The sequence below is a fragment of the Ambystoma mexicanum genome, chromosome 5q, assembly GCF_040938575.1.
Source record: "Ambystoma mexicanum isolate Mex_15411 chromosome 5q, UKY_AmexF1_1, whole genome shotgun sequence".
Classification (NCBI taxonomy): Eukaryota; Metazoa; Chordata; class Amphibia; order Caudata; family Ambystomatidae; genus Ambystoma; species Ambystoma mexicanum.
The window spans coordinates 146,185,090-146,200,640 of NC_090933.1; positions in this window are offsets into that span (position 1 = coordinate 146,185,090).

Here is a 15,551-nt window from a genome sequence, read left to right on the forward strand (position 1 = left end):
CTTCCTAGAACTATTACTACACAAGAATAAAAATATTGCACATTATTTCAGCTAGATATTACAACAATCAATTGCAAATCAAACTCTCTTTGCATTAACTTGGCACAATAATATTCTTCTAGACACTTGCATGATTCTCAGGGGTCAAGCAAGCAGTGGGGCTTTTAACAACCATATCAAAAACATGCCATACAAATCTCTGACGTTGCACTTAAATGAATAGCCTGGTAACAATACATATTGCCATGAATCAAAACAAAAAGCTAGATCCTGGATGAGCCCCCATTTCTGTACAATATATTTATGGGGCAACCATCAATGCAGGGAATTAATTGATTCCCCTCAATCAAAAGTGCTTCACCAGTTTACCACATTTGGACTAGCTCTGCCCTTAGCAAATATCACACCAAAATTACTACTTAATAATATATATTTATTAATAAATAGACACAATCAATATCTCACAATAATTATCACAAGGCACGCAACCTTACTCTGTGGCACAAATCTTTCTTTTCGACAAAACCTCAATACAAACATGCTGAACACCATTCACTGTTGGTAATACAATTCACAGAATATCTAAGACACAACAACATGTACAATTTTAATTTCTGATCTCAAAATCCCCCCTGTTAACATGTGCAGAGAACTACAGGTTGAATAAACGCTGGGTCGCTCAAAAGACTACTAATGAATAGAATGTTGCAGCACCCTTGACATAACAGGACAATTTTACTTCACCCTATAACTTGTATGTGATTTCATTGACATGCATGACCCCATTCATCTCTTAGATCCCTGCACACTTTCTACTTCTAAAATGTTCTAACACAACCATTATTCATTCTTTATGTTATGTTATGTTAAAGGTTCTTATACCATGCACTGTTGCCACCAGCGTGGTCATTTTGTGCTCTGGTGGATCTGTAATACAAGGAGGGTGGCGGGTAACTGAGGGTAACTGAGCAAAGGTCTGTTTTCTGGTTGGTTTTCACTATGTGATGTTGGGTGAGATTATGTGTGGGTTGTTTTTTTGTCATGTTTTAAAGTGTGTTCTGTTTGTGGTACTGTAGAGGTAGGGCTGTGTTTAGTTCAGAGTTTGAAAAGGTGTATACAGAACGGTGAGTTTTCAGTGTGGTTATTGGAAATACATATCCTACCCCCGAAGCTCTGACTAAATGTGACCCATAGCCCTTCCCTAGTCGTTAATTCTAATGTGTCGCAATTACCACCCACACAAGTTCCTTCAAGAGTGATGAGTTCCCTGTGCAACTCAGTGAAAAATCTCACTACAATTTGGAATCTCTTCTTTAGTCTCGGTAGAGAGTGTTCTTTTAAATCAGTTATTTCACTTTGCTTAACTTGGAAGATGCTTTTCTGCCCAGTACACACCCAATGATTCAATGTATCATTTAGCACACCCTCTGCTTTGGTACAGGTTCAGGGATAATTAAACCATAACAAATTTACTTTTTTTTAAATGCACCCCTTCCCTTTAGGGGATTTTTGGGGTTGGCAATCAGGCTAGTAGGTAATCCACAATTACTTTAACAACTACATCATTATTCACACTTGGAAGTATGTTGAAGATTTTGAATTTCCCCAAGATCTTCCCAGTGTCTGTTGACTATGTGGGAACTAATTACATTACTTATTAATAGGAATTGCTACGGATCTACTCTGGATGCCCACTCCATTAATAAGGAAAACATATTAATTCAAACAGATCTCAGCCAATGGTTTGTCTCATGTACTAACTCTGGGTACATGGTCAGGGAAAAGTCATCAGGCCTCCTGGCTCACCTTAAAGAAAGCATGGGGATGTAGACTGCCTCTCCAGACTCCGTTAAAATGGTCTCCAGCATTAATACCTCTGTTTCTCTCCTGGTTCCCTCCATATTTTAGTCCACCTTTCTCCTTGTCTCATTCACCTCCCTCTATCTCACTTGCAATTGTGATTCTCCTTTAGTCGGTTTTTCCCTTTTTCCACTGTTTGTCTAACTTTAAAACCTCCTAACGACGCCCCAAAATAACTTAACTATGAGGTTCCGGCTCATTGATTGATACTCCTAATTGGTTCCTTTAGTTACTAGGCTCCATTTCTGGGAGGTATGACACCAATGATTTGAAATGGCATTTCTGAACAAAATCTTGAACATGATACTTTTCTTCAAATTTCATATAAGTGTCCCAAATTAAATATTTCGGAATTGTTTTGATCATGACAGTCGCAATGCACTGTGTATCATGTCGGCACAAATTGCAGATCCTTGTGATTTATTCAAACAGGATAGGAATTATAATCATGGGATTTTACAGACAAGTAACTGGTTCCATTAGCTGCAAGGTACCTGGCTATTTGAACTGTAATTTATTCTGGGGAGCTGAAATCACATTTTAGCTTATAGCTCTGGTTCCCAAGGTGAGGAGAGTTGTATAAGCTGTGTGGTAATATTTTAACCATCTCATTAATTGCCAAGGAGCTCAAAATAATTAACAAAATATGATTTCCCATATAATACTATGTGGAATATAATGAGGTGAAAATAATCAACTTCAATTAAATAGCATATTTTTGTTCCTATGCTCTGTGCCCAGGCCTGGTTATCTCCCACTGTTGGCCTAATCTGCCATAAAACACTTAACATTCTTCCTCCCAGGGTTGATTGAACATCTGCATTTTTATCTTCCTTGAGCAGCAGGGATCTATCCAACCCTGACTCATGTGACATTCTCCTGTAACATGTGAATTGTCATCAGCCCAGAACCTCGCCACAAATTGAATTTTAAATCTGAGTATTTTACAAAAGTCCCAATCCATCATTTGTAGTTTTATTTACTTAGTGGTGGTCATCTCACCACACTAAAACTCTTTTCAGGCACTAGCTCCACTCCCTTCTTGGCTCTGCGAGCTAAAGGATTCCCAAGATGTGTTTGGTAATTGTAAGGGGAAGATGAGCAGGACATGCCATTTGAATCTGTTGGGGGAGGTTTTCTTGTGTGAGCCCAGCATGAAGTCATGTCTGATGAACAGAAATGTTGCTTGTGTACTTGTTGCATTTTTCTTTCTTTATACATGAGACCTGCCTTGATATCTTACATGACACAATGTTCATTGTTCTACTGCACCATGCCACCAATATCCTCTTTATATTGTAAACATTATTGGAATGGCTCTGGGAATGGCATTTCATGTGTGAACTGTCCATGCTTCCAAGCTGCAGAATGCACACATTTCTCCATGGCACCTTAGTTGTAGCAAACCAGCACTTTTGGGGTGTTGTGCCCAAATACAGGACACACTTAACAGAATCAGCATTTGTGTGTTCGGTAGTTGAAAATGAAATGTTGTCCTTGTCTTTGCCATTTAACAGTTCCCGTTCTGTAAAATCCCACGCTGGCGAAGGGCACTGTGTTGTGCAACACAGGACACGCTACCCGTCGATAAGTAGCACGTTGCGCTATGTCCATGCTTTCAAACCTTTAAGAGTTGAGGGTCGGACCCTCTGTGGCAAAGCCCATGTAGGCCAAGGGTGCAGTTTTGTGCAATGCAAGTCCGCAGGAGATGCTGCCCATCGATACGTAGCACATTGAGCTTTGGGCATGTATCAGAACCTTTAAGAGCTGAGGATGAGACCCTCTGCAGTAAGTCCGACATAGTCCAATGGTGCGCTGTTGGGTGCTACAGGCCCACAGGAGACGCTGCCCGTTGATACATAGCACGTTGTTCTATGTCCACAATTCTGAAGCTTTAAGAGCTGAGGATGGGACCATGTGTGGCAAAGCTCATGCATGCCAAGGGTGCTGTGTTGTGCAGTGCAGGTGTTTGTTGACAAAGGTATCAGAATGCAGATTGTGAGCATGAAGCGCAGCCGATGACCAGCCAGCAGCAACCGCAAGGTAAGAAAGGTGCGGGCGGGGGCTCCGCCATTACTGCTTCCCACTAAACTGGCCTACCACGCACTTACTTCCATTTCGACGCATGTTTCATTCTGCACTGCCTCCATGCACCCATCAGGCTTTCCTCTCTCCCGGTTAGCCAAACTTTGTTTCTTTTTTTCTATGCAACTGTTTATTGGCATTTCTCTTACACCCTTTTGCATTTTTGTTCCTTCTAGATCAATGTTTTGGGCTCTATCACTCTTTCTGTATATTTCTCCTGCATTTTTCTGCTTTTTCCCTCCTCAATGAGGGTTCCTGCGTGTGCTTCACGCGGCTTACCATTGTGTCCACAAGGCCTTTCTCTTGGTTCCCTCTCACTCTGTCCGTTACCACTGGTGTCCACTAGGCCTTTTCCTCTGTAGGCTGAATTGAGCCTATTGACTCCCAACACTGTTTCCACTTACTGCTTGTTTGCTGCCCTTGTTATTCATCTTTATGTGCGACTCTCTTTCCCTCTCCATTCTACCGTCTGGTCTGACACACTCAGCCGGACACACCCTGGATGTTTTCATCTCTTCAGGCATTCCTCTCTCCAATCATCTTACTACTCCTCTCACCTGGACTCACCACTTTCTTCTTTTTCTCACTTGAAGCTTCCTGTCCCCTGGCAAAGCCCCACCCAGAACTGCCACCTTCCTTGGAGGCTATTCCACCTATGAAGCAAGTATCAGTGGCCGCCTTTGCCTCCACTTTCTCTCCCCCACCTACGCCTGTGGCTGACTCCCACTCTTACACAACCCTCTTCAACCTACACCTTTTGATCTCTAATGCTCTGGATATCCTTGTCCCTGTCATGAGGACCCACATGAAGCCTGCCACCAAGTGCAACTCTTGGTGCAGCTCCAATCTGGCTGCTCTGAAACACAAGTGCAGACTAGCTGAGAGGAAGTGGGGGGCATTGGGCACACCCTTTTACAAACTGGCCTGCTGCCTGCTCCAAAAGCAATACAGACTCTCCATTTTCTCTAAGAAGAGGGTCCAAATTCGGCCTATAACAACACGGCTTAACTTTTCAAAATATGCATGGAGCTGGCCAATCCTACTGCAGTATCTACCTCTACTACACCCACCTAGGCCATATGCACGGCTCTGGCCTCTCATTTCACCACTAGAACCCAGGAAATCCTGTCTGCACTGCTCTCTTCTTCTCCTCTCTCACTCTTTACCACTCTCAGTCCCTCCTTGGCCACCCCACCATCACCTCCTTCTCTCCTCCCTCTCTACTGTAATACCTGATGATCTTTCTAGACACGTCCAGTCTATGGAAGACTACTCCAAACAGGTCTACCCCTGCTCCTTCAGAACCATTAAGGACAACATTGTCTCTCTTGCTCCAGTCTTGGCAGATTTCTGTAATCACTGCTTTGCCACTGGTTCTTTCCGCTCTTTTCTCAAACACTCCCTTGTGCACCCTCTACTGAAAAGGCCTTGTGCCAACCCCTGTATTCAGGGCAACTATCGCCTAATCTCTATCAACCCTATCCTGGGCAAACTCCTGTAGAAGTTGGCTATCTCTCAGCTAACCCTCCACACTGAATCTGTTGGTTGTTTCCATGACCATCAGCCTGGCTTCAGAGCAGTGAGAGGCACGTAAACTGCTCTACTGAACACCTGTGAAGACCTGCTCTCTAACTTTGATTCCAGCTCCACCTCTGTCCTTATTCCCCTTGACCTTTCCTCTGCATTTAACACAGTCAAACATGCCACCCTGATTTTGTCATCTCTGCAAGACCATGGGCATCACGGATCAGGCCCTGGCATGACTGACCTCCTTCCTCATGGACTGACCCTCCCAGGTTCAGCGTGGGTCCTTTCTCTCCACCACCTCTCTCTCCACATGTGGTGTTCCCCAGGTCTCTATCCTCTGACCCTGGCTCTTCAATGTCTATCTGGCCCCTTTGGCCCATCTGATCTCTATCTTTTCTTCTAACTCTCAGTGTTATGTGGATGACACACAGCTCTCTTTCAGGCTACCCTCAGCCTCATCCTGGCTCATCCCTGACTGTCGATCCACTATTCAGTCATGTTGTGCTTCTAACAAGCTCTGCCTTAAAGCAAGTAAGACTGACATCCTTTTCATTGGGACCCCTGCTCCCGCTTTTCCTCCCTTGCTCTGGCCGCCCTCCGTGGGCCTTCTCCCCTCACATTCTTGTGAGGCAAAAACCCTTGGGGTCATCTTCGACTCCACACCCTCCTTCTCTCCCCACATCACGGACCTTGCCAAGACAGCCCGTTTCCAGCTGCTCCTCCTCACAGGTATTCTCCATTTGATCATCTTCCCCCAGAAGCTCACTGTCTCCAGAGCTCTGGTTCTCTCTAGGCGGGACTACTGCAACAACCTCTTTCTCAATCTGCCTAACTCTACACTTTGCCCTCATCAACTCATCCAGAACAGGACCGCAAGACTTATCCTTGGCCTCGAGCCCAGGGACCACATCGCTCTGGCCCTGAAACCCCTCCACTGGCTACCTCTGGCTGTAAGGATCAAGTTAAAGACCCTCTGTTTTGTCCACAAGGCTTTCTGGAGTGGTAGCCCTTACTATCTTCAACTATTGCTTCCTAAATCCCTTCCTTCTAGAGCCCTCTGCACATCTATGTCTAATTCTCTGTGTGTCAATCATTTCTCCAAGCATATAATAGGAGTAGATCTCTCTCGTCTGCAGGTAGCACCCTCTGGAATGGCCACCCTACCTCTCTCCACCTTGAGTCGGATCTCCTTAAGCTCTGGAAGATCCTCCTCAAGAACTTCCTTTACTCCTCCTCTTTCTCACTTCATCTCCCCTGCTAACCTACCCTTTCTCCTCACCTGTCTGCTGACTGGCAGTTTGGTGTCCTCTGAGTCTTACAGGGCACCAGCAGTCCCACCCCCGACCAGTCTGCATGCACTTGCCGCCTGGCCCACCTTGCACTACCGCCTTTCTTCCTTGCACTACCTGCTGGGTTGCTCCCTGTAAGCCCACCCTTCCTTGCTCTTAACTTAGAGCCCTGCTGCTCTGGGTGCACTTCTCCTTAACCCTCTCCCCTCCACTTCTTGTTGGGCACTTGCACAATGTAAATGACAATAGGCCTAGTAAGATCGCTTGTCTTGTTTTCTGTTTGTTCCCCTCTCTTGCCTGGTTGCACCTTGAAACACTTGCATATAGGCACATGATAAATAACAAAATAAACAGTCAATCGACATTTCTGCACCTTTGGACCCAACCTGGCCAGAGGCAGTTCAATAATGTACTGTGGCTGAATTTACCCTACAGATTGGCTTGTTACAGGGGCTGGCATGGAATGGTGAACTAATTTGGACTTTGGGTGTAACACCCTAACACAGCTTGAACCTGCTCTTAGCAGGTACTATGTATTTGAGTAAATGTTGGAGATAAAACACATATAACGCTGTGTCACTTTATCCACTATAGTCTTTTGCATGCTGAATTTATGTGCATAATCTGTGCATTTTGTGGCAGTGAAGTCAAGTATTTAATACGTATATTTTAACTGGCTTACACGTATTTGGCATGACGATTGTTTATGCATAACCAGCCTGTAAACTATAATAAAATAACAATATATGTAAAATGTTCAGGCAATGTTTTTAAGCACTCTTTTTATGTTCCAGAGACTTGGACAATGAGTATTACTACATTATCTTATTTTCCCATTGCCTGGTCATCTGCATCTTCATCCATTGGTAAACTGGCCTACAGAAAACTCTCGAGATTTCCCAGTAGGCTTCTACTCCATGGGTCTTTTTCGTGTGGGGCTGATTTTGTGTTCCTCTTAACCTCTCTCCTAGTCACTAAATCCCTTTTTGTACACCTCTCTTCATGCCCCATATGGCTTGGAAATGCCATCATTTCTTTTCCTCAATCTTTAAAAATCTTTTACATCTGTTTGTGTTTGTTGAATTACTTTTTAATTGCAATATAAACACAAATGAGGTTTAAAAGTCACTAGTTGGACCCATTTTTAAAAAAAATTGGACAGAAAACCCACAAGCTCTGCTTAGTGGGGTTTGGCTTCTCACAAGGTGTTATCTGATGGTGCTTTAAAAAACATTTCCAGACCACATTTGGGGCCTGATTAACAGAACTCTTTACACGCTGAAAAGTGACTTAGAGCCCATTTGAGTGCGCAAAAATCCTTTCGTCGACTCATGGAACGGACTTTGCGTGCATTTCCGGACCTTGCAGGTACTTCGCGCAGGTCCATCACATCTTTGTGTGCAGTTGGGTGCTCTGCGCAAGACTCCATGCAAAGTGTGGGACGGGCCTACGCAAGGAAATAAATAGGGGGCTGAACATGCATATTCCCCACTTGCTATGCAGAATGAGGAAGAACACAGACTTACGTGGGTGTGTTGAGGGACGGGCTACGCATAGGAATCACACGCCCAGCAATGCAAAAATACAAGCGTATTCATGGTTCTGACCGCGCAACGTCATGTCGGGTGAGGAAGCACGCAAAGCTTGTGATCTCACCACCACATGAAAGGACACACAAAGTGCCAATCGCGAAGGAAACAAAGTGCAAAGGTAAGGTACAGTCAAGAATTTAGGGGTGCTGGCACGCAGTTGAGGTGCCGATTGAAGTTAGTGGCTTGTGTATGTAGGTTTTGCACGCAGATCTACCAGGGGGCGACTTGAGTTATGTGATGTGTAACGCACTTTATCGGGTTGCAGTTAGGAGTTGCAGTGTCATCGGGGTGCTGCCTTGATTGCGAGGGGACAGCCCACAGTATTGACGGGGTGCATGATGCCGGGGATGCTGACTGCACAAAAGGTTAGTATAAATGGCTAGATCTGTTTTACGTGGGGCATATCGTGGGCGTTCCAGACGCTACTTGGACCTAGGGTTACTTTGCAGTTCAAATTCCATGAATACACAGAATGCGCATAACATGCTTTTAAGTGCAGGTATGTGCAAAGTGGTGTTACGTGCAGTGTACATTGTAGGTTCGATGTGCTTTTTCTATACATCGGGCCCTTTGTTCTCAGTCCCCCCCCTAACCTCATCGAGTCTTCAAACACCATTCAACAAATTGATTTATCAAAGTATTAAATAACATATTTTCTCAATTTGTTTTGGGGCACAGCTCTACTCTTTTATGTGCAAAAATCATGTATTTAATATCAAATGCAGCTTGTTTGCAGCATGCCCACGGCTGAATAGACATTTTAATCATCACAGAAGACTTTTCCTTTCTCTCGCACGCGCCTAAAAAAGAAGACCGTTGCAATGATCAAGCCCCTTCATCAAGGCCTCTCTTCATCCTTCATTAAATGACAGAAAATTGCTCTCTGCTGGGCTTGTCAATGCAGCCTTCCCTCGCCGAAGCCCATTTGTTTCACTTGCGAGCACAGTATATTGCAAGAATTTGCAGATTTTAAATGACGAATGCGCCCGAGTTTACTTCGCTGAGCTCTGTAGAAGTCCTTTCTGGTTTTCCTCGAGACATAATGTGCTTTTTTTAAAAAACGTTTGTTTTATAAGACATTTCCTAATCATTTGTCAGTACAATTCATAGCTCACCAGCAAGGAAGGCTTAAATATGTGTCTCTTTTGCTAAAAATATGCCTTCATAGTATAATATATGTGAGTAATCTCAACTTAAAGGACATTACAAGTGCCTGTTCTTCATTAAACCTTATTGAATGTGTTATCTTTTTTTTGCTAATTGCACTGACTAGCTGTAGCAGTTAAAGAATACATTTCACGGGAGCGACGGTCAGGTTTGGACAGCGCGCAGAAGCGCCAGCCCTTTCCAGAAAAGATGAGCCTGAGTAGCGCAGGTGCCACTTTCTCCGACCCCACTCCCAGATGGGGAGAAATAAAGATAATATGCCTAGAAATAAATATAGATAAACACAGACGGAAAAGTTGAACAACAAAATCCAATAAAAAACGGCCCTGAATCATAGCCACGGGCGCTTATCGAGCCCCACGTTAGCAATGTGTTCATTTATTTATAAATGTAATTGGCTTTTTATAACGCGCCTAATACCATACCTGAATTCGGTTTCTAAGCACGGATACAGGATTCGAACCTCTGTTGCTCTGGGTTGACCCTGTGCGATCCATGCTGTTGTTCGGCCATCATTTACCGATGCTGGGGCAGTAAGGACAGAGGGTGCAATGTTTGCTTCTGGAATTCTGTCGGGAAAGCGTATTTAAGAGGCCGTCAGCCTCATTTACAAAGTGTTTTTAAATGGAGTTTTGTCATTCCATTTTGGTTGCACACCCCACTCGGTATTTGCCACGCCAAAGCGTTCACTATTTCTTAACCACTGCTCTGAAGGTTTGTCCAAAAAGCGACGACGAGCGCTTGGAACGGGCCTGCAGCACGGCGTGTCCTTTGATTGCTAGTTACGTTGCCGGGAAATCATTAATATCTAATTTAGCTATTTTTCATCCTCTTCGGCATGCTATGTCAATGTCGGTGTGGCGGCATTAGAATAAATGGGCCAGCGGTACTGGTCCAGCGTCCTGCCTCGGCTGCTCTGACCTCAGCCGCTTACACTTATGCAGCGTAGGGCTCTCGTTTGGGTATGATTTACGATGTCACATTAACCCTTCATTGACCTAGAAATGCCCTAATATTAAAACCGTTTGACACATGGAAAATCAAAAGACCTTTTATTGGAAGTGCTATTGTCCGCATCATAAGTTTCCCCAATGTGATGCCAGAGTTACGCCATCAATTTCCTACTGCTATCGAACAGAGTATTGAAAAACTAATGGACAGAATCCTTTGTCATTTCTGTTCCAGTAACCAGCAAATGGATCCGAGACAGCCTTTTACCTTCAGAGCACTGCAGGCAATTTTAAATGACACATAGGAAATTCCCTGTTAGCGTTCCTTGAAGAGAAATGCAGTGTATGTGTACGCGTGTTTTATGCATGATAATCCATGTACAATGTTCTAAAAAAGACAAACGTGAGTGTGTGTGGCGGGAGGGGGGGGGGTGTCTATGCGCACACACAGGTCCTTGCAAGAGTGTGTGTTCATTGGCCTTTCCATGTGTGTTCTTGTGTTTATTTTATGTATTAACATTTGTATAGCGCACAGCTACATCTCCTGCTTTTCAGATCTATATAGATAATATAGTGCGATTACTGAAACCTATAATCCATTGACTTTGTGAAAAATATTAGATGCATTACATATATGCCAGACAAACAGTTACAAAAGAGACATTGGGCCTCATTACACTGTAGGCGGTGGACCAAGGTGCTATTAGCAGCTTGGTCCATGCCGGTAAAATACCGGCACCGCATTGGAGGAAAGGGGAATTACCGCCCTATTCCAAGGTTGGCGGGGCAGTAATTCCCCCTTCCCCCATTGCCCTTCCCCATTCCCATTTTTGCCCCATAGGGCATAATGGGAATGGGGAAGGTGCTAATTACGGTACCGCAAATTGCGGTACCGTAATTAGCACCCTGGTCCCTTTGCGGGTTGGTTTTTAACGCCTGCTAAAAAGCAGGCGTTAAAGTACCAACCCACAAAGGGACCTCGTAGTAAGGCGGTAAGGGTTAACGGTCACCGGTACCATTACCGGTGACCGTTAACCCTTAGCGCCTTCCGTGCAATGAGGCCCATTATTTTGCTAATAACTTTGGGCTTATAGCTGTATGAAAGTTTGCAAAGATGTTCTCTACACGGTTCTACCACAATTGAAAAGTTTGATGCAAATTAGTCCGACAGTTCGAAAGTTACAGAGCATTGAATACAAGGGCTGTTAACCTTTCACATTCGTTTTTCCCTCGGACGGAAATGTACATTCATTGAACAGACACAGAGCAGAAACCACTGGAATGATTTGCTTAGCTTTGAAGCAACTTGGGCACAACGATGTGCAGATGTGCCTTTTGGTGGGTTGGTTCAAATATATCCTGCAGTTTTAAAAAATCTGACAGAGAAGGGATACCCCAGCCCAACAATGTATTGCAATGCTGCCATGGTACATTGCTTTTTTTTTTCTTTTTTCCTTTATTGTGCATTCGGTTTATTTGGTACACTGCAGCAAATGAGGCTTTTCAGAAATGATAAGCTTCATTTTTTGGGTGCTCTTTATGAGGCTTCACTGTGTGAGTTCCTGCAAGAACAGGAAAAAGAACATCCTTTGAATTATATTTGGTAGTGGGAACGAGGCTCTTCACCTTCAGCGCGTGTGCGGAGAGAGTGAAAGAGGACAAAATGGTGAGTTTGTAAGTTTGGTGAGGGCTTGAGAAGAGGTTTTTGGGCTGATCATTTTCGTCTTTTCAGGAATAAGTGCAGTTATTGCGGTTATTCCTCACAAAACCATGATGATCCTGTGGAAATTCAATCTGTCTCACAGGAAAATACATTGAGAAAACTATATTTGAACGGGTGATGGGGGCACTTTCACTAGAGGGGGGATGTGGGGAGACAAAATAAGTGGATGTGTGCAAATGTAAAGTTTGAGGAGGGCTTCGGAAGAGATTACATTTTTTGGTGGTTTCATCTTTTTGCAGGAATCCAGAGAGAATCTGAAATGATGAAGATTCTCACAGGAATGTAAAAACACAATTTAATTGGCTATTTCGACAACACCTGGCCAAGGACTAATTCCAATGGATGCACATACCGACAGACAGATGTCAACCCACAGTGCTGCGCTACTGTTGAAAGCTGCCAGCCCAAACGCTGGCTTCCCACACTCTGTACAGCACTCCTATGTTCTCGTGCTAGGTCTGTGCTTTAAACAATATATAAAATGAAATACATTATTCTGGTGAGATCTAATTGCTGTAAAATCTAATGAATAACTCTCGCAATAAAATAAACTTTACTATAATTGATGCAATTTGGTCACTGGTTAAGAATACCTTTTACAAACATATCTTTTACATACTGATTTTTTCAAAAGTAAAACCATTTATTACTTGTTATGTCCGTGTGTAATGTTGACTTTTATGATTTTTAATTATCAAAGCAAAGGCAGACATCGATGCGACTGGTTGAGTGATTACTTGAGTGAAACCGCACAAAATATTGTGATTGGCACAAAGTGTCTGCAGTCATTGTCAACAGTCAAACCACACCCAGGAGTGGAGCTTGTGTCTGTGCATTCACCCATGCAGAGCGCACACAGCAAAATGTGCATCACCCAAGAGCAGCACAAACATGTCTATTACCTCCAGTAAAGCCAAAGATGAAGACCCTTCCTCAGCAGCACAGACACAAAATGGAAGAACAGGGACTGCCCAGGCCTCTCTTTAAAATGTAGGTGAAAGGTAACCAGCCCTTCAGTAGGAATGAGTTGCAAGGGGTAACAAATATGACACAGTAATTCATTACTTAGTGGAATCTTCAAAAATCGCAGATAAACCTCTTATGTTTTTCAATGCTTAGACTCACAAAGTGTCAATGCCAAGTTGAGCTTTTAGAAGTCCAATGAAACAGGGGTGAGATTATTTGGGTAGATCAATAAATAAATGTCCTCCTGTGATACCCTTCAATTCCATGAGTACACTGCTTTTATGTCTGCAAAAATGTGCTTAAATTATTTCAAACGTAAGTGTGCAGTGCCTTGTTGGACTCACATTTTTAATCATACAAGACGCTGCAATTGACACAAAGTATATGCACACTTTGTTGGCAGACACACCATGTGTGGCATGGTGTCCAGTGCCGGTGGGGTCTAAACAGTCAAGCAGGTGCGTGGTGAATGCAAGGCACCCCTTTTATCTCATATTTCACTTCATCCTTAGATGGTCTAAGAAAAAAATGACCTTGTGGGTCTTCCACAGTTCTGTGAGGCATTCATAGTTTTAATATCAAGCTTTTCCAGACTCTCTTTATCACTCTCACTCTCTCTCTAACTCGCGCTATACCTCTCCCCTCTCTCTCTAGCTTTTTGCTCTATTTCTCACACACCTTTTACAAACCCCTCACCACATGACACTGAACTTGTACCAATCTAGCATACACCCAATGCATTACCTGCACTATCTCAGAACACTGCCAAAGTCTCCACGGCACTCCTCTCCACAGTCCTTCATGTGCCTGGTGTCCTGAGCCACCACATCTCCACATGATCTAACCTGAACACCTTTCAATCTCCTCTGTACTGGTTGGGCTTTTGTAGCCCAGCCTTCCCCCTTTTAATACTCCTCTCAACTCCCATCATTCCTCTTGGTTACATGCATCCATTGGCTGATCTCTGGCTAAACTATCCCTTGAAGGCTTCCAAAAGGATTTTAGCCCCACCCCATTTTTTATCACCATTTGTAGGGTAGCCGTCATGTGCTCAGGCTACTAGTTTTTCTTGCTGTTGTATTCATTTCCTTTTGAGTTGTGCTATCAAATCGGTTTAGGGAGGATGTATGTGTCTTTCCTGCTCCCCCTTAGGGCCTTCTCACTGTCAGTCCATTTTCTGTTGCCCAACCGTTCAACTGGACACTGTCTTGGGGTGGTAGTTTGGGTGTTGGGTGTCTAATCTGTTTGTCAAGAAAAATCCCAGCCCATTCCCTTTCTGATCTCGATTACATGTCCCTTGTTCCAGTTTTCTTGGTTGTACCCAGGTACATTCTGGTTGTTGCTGTCCTGAGAACTTTAGAGAGAAAAGAGACTGACACGCATTGTGATACCAGAAGACATATACAATGCATAGTCAGGGGAGCAGTGACTTCCTCCCCAACTGCCTCATCCTGCCCCTGAAGTAGGATCAACACTATCATACCACAGCACTGGGCCACACACCCTGTGTTAAGAGGGTCCTTGCTCCCCTCCAACAGGGTCATGACTCTGACCTTGTCAAAGCGGGCCTTCATACTTGGCCCAGTTACCCCAGCCAGACAGCAACCTATAATCCAGATTACAATGTGTATGCTTGAATGAGTCCATAGTCCAAACAAAAAATATCGAAGACAAAATGGAGGTCTTAAATAATTCTGCTACAAAAGAAAAATTGATGGCAAGTGGTCAATATATGATGTCCTAGGTCTGGGAGAACTTTATTCTAGTGCATGGAAACATGAAAGAGACATTTCCCTTTCCATCCCAGTCAATCAAATATTTGTTTACTAGTGGAAAAACTAATGTGCATAATGGAAGACATTTTCAGAGTGTAAATATATTAGGTGGTGTATTTTAGTGTCATTTATGTTACTAGAAAAAATAAAATTATTTGTAAAAGATCTTTCTCCTTTTACGTGGAGGAGTAGTAACCTCAAACAAATCTCACAAAATCTGTTCAAAGTTCAACATAGTACATACGGCCAATTGTTGTATCTGCTCCTCATTGTCCTGGATTCCATGTATGGGTTTTGGACTCAAATATATAATGTTGAGGGATCGAAGAGTAATACAATGTATGTGCAGCAAGATTCGAAGTAGGCATGAGATCATAAAATAAAGTACATTTAAATCAAACAAAGTTTAAATTGTACATGGACTATTATTGATATCATACATACCAATAAATATTACAATGAATAATTACATAATACCTAAGTACATTAAAGTTATTTATTTTGATAGAAAAATAGTGCTTAATCAAATGCATTTTCGTTTATATGTTTTTTTTTAATGTATATATGTTCTTAGTGTATGCAACTTGAAGTATGCTGTTAAAGTAGTATCCCTGTCT